Below are 11,111 nucleotides of genomic sequence, written 5' to 3'. Positions count from 1 at the left end.
AACAATGTCTAAGTGTGGGCTGCCATGGGTTTCACTGCACAATGGCAAAGGTGCAGCTGAAACTCAACACAAACCTCCCCCCCCCCACGAGATGGATTAGCCCCTGAAGAGATGGCTGGATGTAAGTGGGACTCATCCTCCTCGCTGTCAAACGTGACATAGGACATGTGTGTGGAGCACTACCGCAGGTCCTTTTATTCTAGCAGCAGTCAGACTAACATTATAATTTAGCACTGCTAGCTGATTTTGCAAAATGAGCCATCACTTGACAATATTCTGCATATTTATTTGTTTATTACTCTGTCACCTCCTACTGTGCAATATGCCATTTCCTTACTCATCTGTATAAATATATTTAAAGTGTAGCCTATACATCTTGAAATTAGTATTTGTATTAATCTTATTCTATTTCTTATAATACTTTTTGTATATTTTTTAGAATTATTTTTATTTGATGTGTATTTAAATAAACCATACAGTATGTACAGTAGTGCAAGTTGTGAGTGTTCTGACTCCCCACCTTCTTCTCAGCTTGTCCATGGTAGTTGTCACCATTGACCTGTTGCACATGCATCACTAACAGCAATCCTGTGAAAGTGGACTGACATCTAAATTCACCCTTGTGTTTTATTGATATTGCCTTAAAAACTAAAAACTAATTACAATTTCTTGTCTTTTCTTCAGACCTTTTTCAAACCCAATGTATAGAAAAGTCTTGAAGTGGTAACTCAAATCTTATACAATCATAAGGCTGTGATGGATTAAAAGAATACATCACTGTGAGAACTGCAGGTAAAATGGACACAAGTGAAACTAGAAAAAAGCATATTAGGGTGATAGTAGAAAGTAGTTGAAGGAGGGACAGAGTAAAAAACTGCAGAGAAAATGAATGAAAATAGGAGAGAAAATGTAAAAAACGACGCACTGTAGTTTCTTTATTGCTTATCTTACTCACATTACCTAATACAAATCATATTCTATGATTTAGGATGCTAATTTATATAGCTTTATTTAGGCACTTATATGTATTTGAATGGGTTTTCATCATTCAGTAAAATGACACTCAGGTGAGACGTATGGCCCCGCCCCCCCCAGCGCCCGGAGCGCCCTGATTGGCTGATTCGAACAGCACTGTCCACAAACACACAGCAGCATACAGCAGCGGAGAACATGAGTAACTCCAAATAACTGGAGTGCCAAGTCAGGATTTCCACAAGGAAGAACGCTTTAAAAATCAACTCAAAGTGACCAGACTTTCTGCTTGAAGACTCCATACCCTTCCGTTTTCCTGGTAAGTCTAAAACTTGTACTTCATCTTTTTATTAAGCGAGAATAAGCGGGGAAAGTGTATCCGAAAGTTTTCGCCTGCGAGGAGAAAGAGGTTTCCTCCTGTTTCTCCCCAAAATCCATGAGGGAGCCTCGTGGAAGCTGTTAGCAAAAATACTGAAAATGACGTTATTTTGTTCATAGGCAACAACTGAAGTCCAGTGTGTTTTTCAAATAATAATTCCCATACAAAAAATATATACTGCCAGGAGTGCAGAACTGACGCAACATTGAAGTATAATACAAGTTTAGTATAGGCTACTTTTTATTTATTTTTTAGGGTTTTGCCTAAAACGTCTTCTACGCAGCTAGCTTAAAGTCTATCTTTAATGACGTTCCTTTCACATAAAGACTGTGGTTATGTTTCTGACTGAAATGTTAAATAAACGATGCACTTTTCTTTTCACGCGAGCCACAATCAGCAGCATTTTTAAACGGAAAGGCTGCAATTCAAACTAATTAGCGTTAACATCCCTGCACTTTACAGTGTATGTCACTGTTCCATAATGGCAGTTTAATTGACTTTGACAGGTCTGAGCGTGCTTGTGTGGAGTGTAAAACAACAGCTTTCAGTCTGGAGCATGCGCACATACATTTTAAATATCCTTGATTGGCAGGTGGGCATGAATAGGTAAGAGGATCAGTAGTTTACTATGTCTCTCGTTATAATAATGTATAGGCTGGTTATAGGATTAAGTGAAGTGTGTGTGTGTGTGTGTGTGTGTGTGTGTGTGTGTGTGTGTGTGTGTGTGTGTGTGTGTGTGAGATGAGTTCATTGAGAAGAGCAGGGTTGAAATTCTCTGTCATGCTGTTTTTAGATCAACACACACAGGCATGTTACCCTGCTTCTGTAGCTATTGTGTCCGGACAATAACGAGGGAGACATTTTTATCAAGTGGTGTACATATGTGACAATCCTGGTTTCCTGTTTGAGGAAAAAGGATGAAGTAAATTATGCTCTGCAGGTGCTTCCTGCACTGATGGTTACACCAGGGAAAGGCCACTCACACTCTGATGATGAGTTAATGGAGATGTTTAGCCTGTTTTTGTCTTCACAACAACAAGATTTCTGTCGCATAATCCTTTTTACTTCATTCATTCTATATCAATCACTGAACGAGTAGGAGTTGTGGGCATCAATTCCGAGGTCTGGAACCAGGCTACTTATGAACATTGCTGTGAATACATTTTCCCCACATCCAATGACATGCACTTATTGGATGTCACTATAACTCAAGCAAAAGGAAGGGTGTGAACGGGTGCATGCGCGTCATTATAATTCCTCCACATGCAGTTCAGGAAACATAACATGTAATTGTCCCACACATGTATGTAATCAGCATACCCTCCAGTCATTTCCTACATCACCATTAATCCAAAACACTAATCATCTGATGGGAATAGCTTTCTGCTTTGCTGTTGAGAAACTGACTTGTATCAAATTGCATTAGGGTTAGAGATCAGTTAAATGTACACCCTGTGTTAAAATCTTATGTTATTTAAAGTTACACTAAACTAGATCTATATAACAAAACACGCCTATCTTATCTGCCGTAGTCTCGCTGTCTCTTTCACACCTACATTCCAGTAGAATTCAATTTCAAATTCCCTCTGCACTCACAGCCAACCAGAGCAACGTTAGTTGATAGATTAAACTTTTGCCGTATCCGGCACATCTTCCTTTTTTAAGAATGACTTCAGTGCTTAGCTCCAAGTCTTCCAGAGTCGCGGCCAAAGCCGATTCGAAAGACCGCTGTTCTCCAGCAGCAGCAGCCATCTTCTTTGTTTCCAAGTAGCAGGGAATTCACCAGGAATTCAAGCTGTACAGTCGCAATTCTGCCGTCCTTATCTTAAGCCCACCCACCGACTCAATACACGATGTGATTGGCCTGACCAGAATTTGTTTTTTTCCAGCTCGCAAGCAAACGGAGAGTTGCTAGACTGACCCTGGCTGCAAATTACATTTGCTGCTGCTAAGGTGCGTCTAGATTTCTAGGCTAACATTCCAGGATAGGAGGGGGAAAAAAACGCTCTGGGTTGTTTGAATTTCTTTAAACCAATCGTGACGTAAGTGAACACTGTCCAGAGAAACTTTTTTTTTTTTTTTTTTTTTTTTTTTTTTTTTTTTTTTTTTTTAAAACCCTCTGCCTATCAAAATCAGACATGCTACATCATTAGCATCTTTTTAATCCCTTCTTAAAACTTTCGTTAATAGGAAAGTGTTGAATGTGTTGGAATATTGAATATGCTGTTTGGTTTTATCATCCCTCCTTGGCCATTTTTAAACAATATATATTTTTAACTTTTCCTCAGGTGTTCCTTTTTAATTTATTTCATTGTTATTTTTTGAGGTGTCGTTGTTCCTTTTAGTACTAGGATCTGTCACCGGCTCACTAACGATACAGTATAGCACTCGGTTTCAGACAAAGCTGTCACTGCCCAGCTCTTAATGAATGAGCCCACGCATAAGTAGCAACCCCAATTCCAACTTCCCTTCATAACCACCATCTGCTTGATCTTTGGCATCGGGCCTCGCAGTTTGGGCCTGTCAGGCCTCCCGAAGGAAGTTAAGACACACACACACACACACACACACACACACACACACACACACACACACACACACACACACACACACACAGAAGGCTTAATGAGTTAAAAATGCACGTGGGCACATATGGGCTGCGATGCTGCGTGTGGACCGGACACAATGGAGATGATAATGAAATCTTGGATTACCCCTCATTTATTTAGGGTACAGTTTACAGGAAGGGCATGGTAATGGTGGGGGCTGTTTTGTGTTTGTTTGTGTGTAAAATGGGGTTTGTTAATCTGTAGGTGCATGCGTTTAGATACTGTATATAGTTGCAGATAAGGGCTGACGTCATGCATTCTTCATACAGGAGATGTTGGTTTGGATTAGTAACATGATGTGAGATAACATAGTCATCTGTGTGTTCTTTGAATGCTACAAGTCATTATGTGAAGACCGTATTCTTTTAACATTTTAGAACTAAAATCCTCATATTGAGGCTGGTGAAAAATGTCTTATTTGGTTAATTTAAGTCTCTAGATTTGCATTCCTGATAGTACATTAAAACGAGTTTCAACAGTTTGCATTCACCGATGTTGTCATGATGTCGGCATTGACCGTTTGAGGGCCTGCGTTTTTTTAATTTGGGTTTTCTTTGTTTCCATTGTAGTGTCACTTTGTTAAAAGCCATCCTTTTAATGGCTGGTGTGAGTGTGTGTCTCTGCTCACAGAAGATCTAAGGGTGCTCGAACCATGTCTTAGCACTGGTAAAGGCTTAAGATGAAAGGTGACCTATGTTTTTAACCCCCCTTCCCCCCACAGACACACACTAACTAGGGGAATTATGTGAAACACAAACATGGCTAATAAGGCTGATCTCGACCCCGACCTTTTGCGTCTCCTTGGCCTGACCTTATCTGAACTGACCCTGATAGAGCTTGTTACATGGCAACACTCTGGGTAGTCTCAGGAAAGAACTTGTTTTGGTGGAACATTTGCACCCCGCAAAAGAAATTGCCACATACAATAAATTAAGTTAACTGTTCACACAATACAGTAAAGTGAGCCATTTAAATTGGCTGGATACATGGTTAAACATCGTGTGTGTGTGTGTGTGTGTGTGTGTGTGTGTGTGTGTGTGTGTTGTGTGTGTGTTGTGTGTGTGTGTGTGTGTGTGTGTGTGTGTGTGTGTGTGTGTGTGTGTGTGTGTGTGTGTGTGTGTGTGTGTGTGTGTGTGTGTGTGTGTGTGTGTGTGTGTGTGTGTGTGTGTGTGTGTGTTTTTTTACTTGCCATTGTCAGCGTGTTGCCAATGTTGCTCAGGGATTCTAGTTAATGTTCCTCAACGCTACCGGAATTTTAAAGTTAACCCAAAGAGAGCGGAAAGTGAGGGACATCCGGTGGAACTTCCGGCGTTTGGGAACTATCCGGTAAATTAACCGTTGTCGATCCAGACTATGTGTTTGTAGATCCCAGTTTGTGGATAACTAATCCTTGATTGTTGGCAGAACGCTGACACAAAATACACCATTTGGTGTGACTGGATTTCAAATATCCCATGTGAAGTGTTATCGGTAAAGGAAGGGCTCACATGATTAACTAATGTTGACAATAAAGGAGGAGCCCAGCCCAGCCGTGCTTCACATAAGTATTTACACTAGTACATTTACAGTAGTAGATATCCCTTATGGCCTGGCAGTTTTTGGCTGCATGATAGATGTCATGTTTGAAATCAAAAGGTTTTCGCAACTTTCCCTCCTGGTGCGCCTATCTGTCAACAGCTTCACGTCGCAGTGCATTCATTTAATGAACACCTGATGTGATGCGCTCATGTGAACACTTCATTAGGGGATGACTAACGGTCACTAAACGTTTAATAACAGCTGATGGCGAACGGCTGAGTGAAAATCAACTGGTGTGTGTGTGTGTGTGTGTGTGTGTGTGTGTGTGTGTGTGTGTGTGTGTGTGTGTGTGTGTGTGTGTGTGTGTGTGTGTGTGTGTGTGTGTGTGTGTGTGTGTGTGTGTGTGTGTGTGTGTGTGTGTGTGTGTGTGTGTGTGTGTGTGTGTGTGTGTGTGTGTGTGTGTGTGTGTGTGTGTGTGTGTGTGTGTGTGTGTGTGTTCGGCTCAGAGTGGGCATCATTCCAGGCCTGCTGTAGCTTTAAAGGATGCCCTGCCTGCATGTTGGTTACTGCCGATTGACTCAGCCAACTGATCGCTGACATCATGTAGGGGAGGACATTTTTAAAAATGTGGAAGATGACTCAAAATGGAAAATTTTAACTGTATGTTCAGGGTTTGCAGTTGGCACGGGTTGGTGCCTTGATGGTACTCTGTTAGAGAACTGGCTTGTGGTGGTTTGGCTGTTGCCCCATGCAGTAATGTTTTCTGGCAAAGTCAACAATCTGATCGCCAAATGTGGATTACTGGGACATGGTAAACTCTACAGCTAAGGCCTCTGCATGTTTCAAACAAATCAAAGTGCATAGTGATGTGTAACCTGACAGCTTCACACAGCCCATTCATTCATAGGTTTTCATGAAACTGCCTAATTTGCTTGCCTTAAAGCAGATCTTTTGGTGTCTCCTCTTGTAGTTCCTGTAAAACATTGGAGTCACTGTTTAGATATTCTCTTTGTCACCAAAACGGGCAAGTATTGCTTATCCTGTTGCTGTTTTGAAATGTTGTGTGGAATCTTTTGGTCATCTTAGATGTTGTGTTCAGTTAGCCTCTTGTAATTTATAGAGCACTGTGGGAAACCCTGAAATTTTAAGTCTGGTTTGTTTCAACAGTAAAGCATATTCTTCTACTTAGAGACTATCAACGACTACTGGCTCGGTTTATCAAGGAGTGTGACATATATTTTGTAAGGCTACAGAAATGACAATAAAGATACCATTTAGATAAAGATGTGTCCTTTTTGAAAAGCACAGTTTTAAAGAAGGCAAGTCAACATGTTTTGGGTAAATAGGCCTACATGGCTGATTTGTATTTTCTGTTTGTGTGCTGCAAACTAATGGTCTCTTTTCACCGGCCTGGAATTGGCCTCTATTGGGTCCTCCGCTGGTCCAGGTTATAGAAGCCAGGGCAGGAAGCCTGATCCTGAGTCAGCAGTGAGGGGCTTTGAAATCCCGGCGAACACACAGTGGCGTGTAGTGAGCTGTGGATTAGCATCAACAAATCAAAATGGGATTGGCAGGTGGCTCCCACTCAGCCAAGCCTTTAAGATGGACTTTACTCACAGTGTCCCACCTAAGGAAAAGACCGCTCCAACAAGGACAGGAGGAAGGAGGCCAAGAAAAGTTTTAATCCTGCTTGAAAGGGGGCTAGTCTTTTGCCATGGAAAACCATGATGAGCAAGCTTGGGCAGGCCCAGGGGGGGGGACTGAATCACTTTAGAACGTAAAGTTTCATTCAAGAGGCCGTGCTCGTTTCAACAGCAGACCGTTGACGTATATTTACTTTTTTCATTCTCTGCGACTGAATGAATTTCCCCTCTCGACACCAGGCAGCCGGGCCCCATCTGTAATGAAAAGGGGGAGTCAGGGCTCTAAATGAAATTCTCCTCCGACAGAGTAATTAAGTCCAGACACAAAGGGCTCAGCAGGACGGAGTTTAATAGAGGAGGAGTTAGTATTCTCCAGGGGGGAAGTTTGGCCCAGCAGAACCCTTTTGGACTGCGGGGAAGGGGAAGGGCGCAGGAGGGTCACTGGCCTGCAGCCACTTCACACCGCGGCTACTGCGGGCACACACACACACACACACACACACACACACACACACACACACTGGTATTACTCATCTGTTTCTGTCTGCCCAAGTTATCAATTTAAATTCTATAAAACGGGGCCTCTTTTCTAATTTGAAAACCTCAAATAAAATTGTGTTCACTAGAATCCTAACGGAAGCTTCCAGATTTAAAATAAATGATGCAAAAGAAGCTATTTCCAAAGGCCAGGTTATTATGCTTGAAACAAACTAGTTTGTATGACCTGCCATGACACAAATAGGGATAACGGTACACACTGTCTAAAAAGTCTATTCTTGAAGGCACTCATGCTGTTGCACTTGGCTCTATATACACACACGCACACGCGCAAAACTTGATGGAAGTAATTGTGTGAAGAATGAAAGAACACAGCCTGAGAGAAAAGATAAAATCCTGGTAAATGTGCTCCGCAGCACGCCTGGCCAGTCACTGTGCTAAAGCCGGCGTGCATGTTGAATTGTCGGTTTCAGAAAGTTACAGAAATTGTCGGTCTCTGAAAGGTATCGGGGCTAGGGGGTTTCAGGTGCTTTCCTATGTCCGACAAGCCCTTTGCATGAAGCATACTGGGCCCCTTAAGACTCCATCACATGCAGAGCGGTGAACCGCAGCAGAGACGATTTTTAAATGATTGGGCTGAAAATGATTCAGTACTCCAAAGAAAAAAGCTTTCAGGAAAAATTAAGAGAAAAGCCATCGTGAGAAATTTGCATAATGGAAGAATAACTTCCAGGAAATTAAATTATAAAATAAAACATTAAAGGTCCCATGGCACGCCTGCCTATGGTCCCCAATTGGCTTGAAATGGTGATAGGTGTAAACCGAGCCCTGGGTATCCTGCTCTGCCTTTGAGAAAATGAAAGCTCAGATGAGGTGTTCTTGCTTGTTATGAGGTCATAACAAGCAAGGTTACCTCCCCTTTCTCTGCTTTGCCTGCCCAGAGAATTTGGCCCACCCATGAGAGAGAGAGAGACATCATGGCTTTCAAACGAGAAAAGTGGCAGTTGGTCAAGGCCACACCCCCACCCTCCACCTTGCCCCCCCTCTCTCCTCCTCAATAGCTAGAGACACAGAAATGGCACATCCTAAGGAAAGCTCATTGTAGGACTGGCTCTAGTGGCTGTAATTCTGCACCAAGGCTGAATTTCGGGAAAGAGACTTCAGATACAGTATTAGGGGACCACTAAGGTCTATATAAAAGAGACTTCAGATACAGTATTAGGGGACCACTAAGGCCTATATAAAAGAGACTTCAGATACAGTATTAGGGGACCACTAAGGTCTATATAAAAGAGACTTCAGATACAGTATTAGGGGACCTCTAAGGTCTATATAAAAGAGACTTCAGATACAGTATTAGGGGACCACTAAGGTCTATATAAAAGAGACTTCAGATACAGTATTAGGGGACCACTAAGGTCTATATAAAAGAGACTTCAGATCCAGTATTAGGGGACCACTAAGGCCTATATAAAAGAGACTTCAGATACAGTATTAGGGGACCACTAAGGTCTATATAAAAGCATCCAAAGAGCACCATGTCATCGGACCTTTAATTTCTCTGGGGACTCCCACCTAAAATAAAACTCCTTTTTAAAGACCCCCATGGGTTCTTGAAACTGCACACGGCCGACTTTGGTTTAATTTTTTTTTTTAGCTCATGTTTACTTTGTTTTTATTCCCCTGACACACGCTCAACACCGTGTAGTGGAAAATCAAAAGGACATCATTGCCTGAACATTCCACTTTTAACTCATTACGTAATGCGTTCTCATTTCTTTTGTTGCACTTTCGTGCACGGGTGCTCGCATGCACTACCGGAGCACCGCGGGGCTGCATGCGTGCCCCACGTGCTGTGTGTTGTGATGACGGGAGCGTCGTTGAGGTGGATGCACTCTACTGTCTGGAATAGCGCTGATCCTCTTAAATGATTACTAGCTGAGACCAGAGAGAGGCGACCTGCGTGGGCAACATGCGGACAGATGTCTCACCCCCCCACCCTCAACAAAACACACACACACACACACACACACACAGCATCTATGTTTAGTTCAGGATACAGGGAAGCTCATTCTTGAGCCCTTTCCTTTTAATAGACTCCAAGTCTATTGTACCTAGACAAAGGCAATTCCTTTCATTTATTCCGCACCTTTTTCTGGCAGGAAGTGGATTGTGTGTAGAGCACTATAAGGAGAAAACAGGGCCTCCTGCTGAGGACAGTTATCTCAAGTAGTTGTTGGTTTGTTTATCCCTTCAATTCAAATTTGCTAAGTTGAAGATTGTCTTTAAATGCATTATTTTGTGTTTGTCTGTGAATTCCTGCAGGCCAGATACCACACTGACTTTAAATGTATCTTGAGTTACCAGTGGAATTGCATTTATCATCCGTATAGAATCTGAATATTCTAATAGCCTCAAAATCTGCAGTTTCTGCAATCGCTTATGCGTAACACTGCAATGCTTTTGTAAATGTAACATCTGGAAACGCCATCTGAAGATAATGCCTAAAAAGCGTTGGAGTGGAGTCCTGGAAATAGCAGATTTCCTGAGGGGAAAAAACCCGGCAACAAAGCTTTTATTTCACTCCTAAATACAGGTTAGTCACTCCAAACCTGACCCGGCTCTTTGTGTACCAGGTTTCTGTGCCTCATTTACTCAGTTGCAGGTTTTTTTATTTTCAATTGCTTTTGGCACAACATTTTGATTGAGTAATCACCTTTTGCAGGTCAGAGTAGAGTGATGTGCTCTATGGACCATGTGGTGTGAGGATTTCTTTTTTTTTTTTTTTTCCCAAACTTTTGTTTATTTTTATTAAAATTTTCATAACACGTGACATGCAGCACAATCCATGGTGAACAAAGCATAGTGAGAACAGTGTGTCAATTCCCCCTACCCACCCCCAAACCAACCCAGTTCAGGTCCAAAACAGACGGGGACACACAACACAGACCCATGCACACTGACAAACCCACGTGGTCCGAGGATTTTACTTTTGACAATTGTAAGTTTGTTTCAGTAAATGTGCCAAAGCAATTGAGGAAAAACTGTAATCCTAATGTGGCTTTAACAATATAGGAACGGCTCAACATGTGCACCATGTGGGAGTAAACTGAAATGGGGAATTGGGATTCTTAGAAAGTTGTAAATTCCCACTCTGTTCTATGAACTGGGCTTTCACAGAAACGCCAAAAATAACATTGTTCATATGAAGTACAACTTCATCATGAGCTCGATGAAGTTGATCCACAAAGAGGCTCTGCTGCATATTTGGATCCCCAAAGAAATAATGCACGAATATGTACATAATCGCAAAAACTGCCGCATCTTTTGGATGTGACATCTTGCTGACGGAAGCAGGAAGGTTCTGGAGGAAATGGCACATTACAGATGGAGGGCAGAAGAGTGCCAGCATTGTCAGATGTCGTCTTTTTTTTTTTTTTTTTCTCCCGGCAACCGCTGGGGAATGTGCGTGGTAGCGCTCAGTGTCACGGT

At 42.2% G+C, this 11,111-nt stretch overlaps 1 protein-coding gene across 1 annotated transcript in view; it reads left to right on the top strand.

Annotated features, from left to right (window-relative positions):
- The first annotated feature begins 1,148 nt into the window (after nt 1-1,148).
- gas2l3 (growth arrest-specific 2 like 3) overlaps nt 1,149-11,111 on the top strand; it is a 29,572-nt gene continuing 19,609 nt past the window's right edge. Inside the window, exon 1 of the mRNA XM_039792072.1 lies at nt 1,149-1,291. The gene's annotated coding sequence lies outside the window, so the exon portion shown is untranslated. The remainder of the gene's footprint in view (nt 1,292-11,111) is intronic.

This window comes from Perca fluviatilis, chromosome 23 (genome assembly GCF_010015445.1).
Source record: "Perca fluviatilis chromosome 23, GENO_Pfluv_1.0, whole genome shotgun sequence".
Taxonomy (NCBI): Eukaryota; Metazoa; Chordata; class Actinopteri; order Perciformes; family Percidae; genus Perca; species Perca fluviatilis.
The sequence above is the reverse complement of the archived record's forward strand: the minus strand, read 5'-3'. Positions and strand labels throughout refer to the sequence as shown.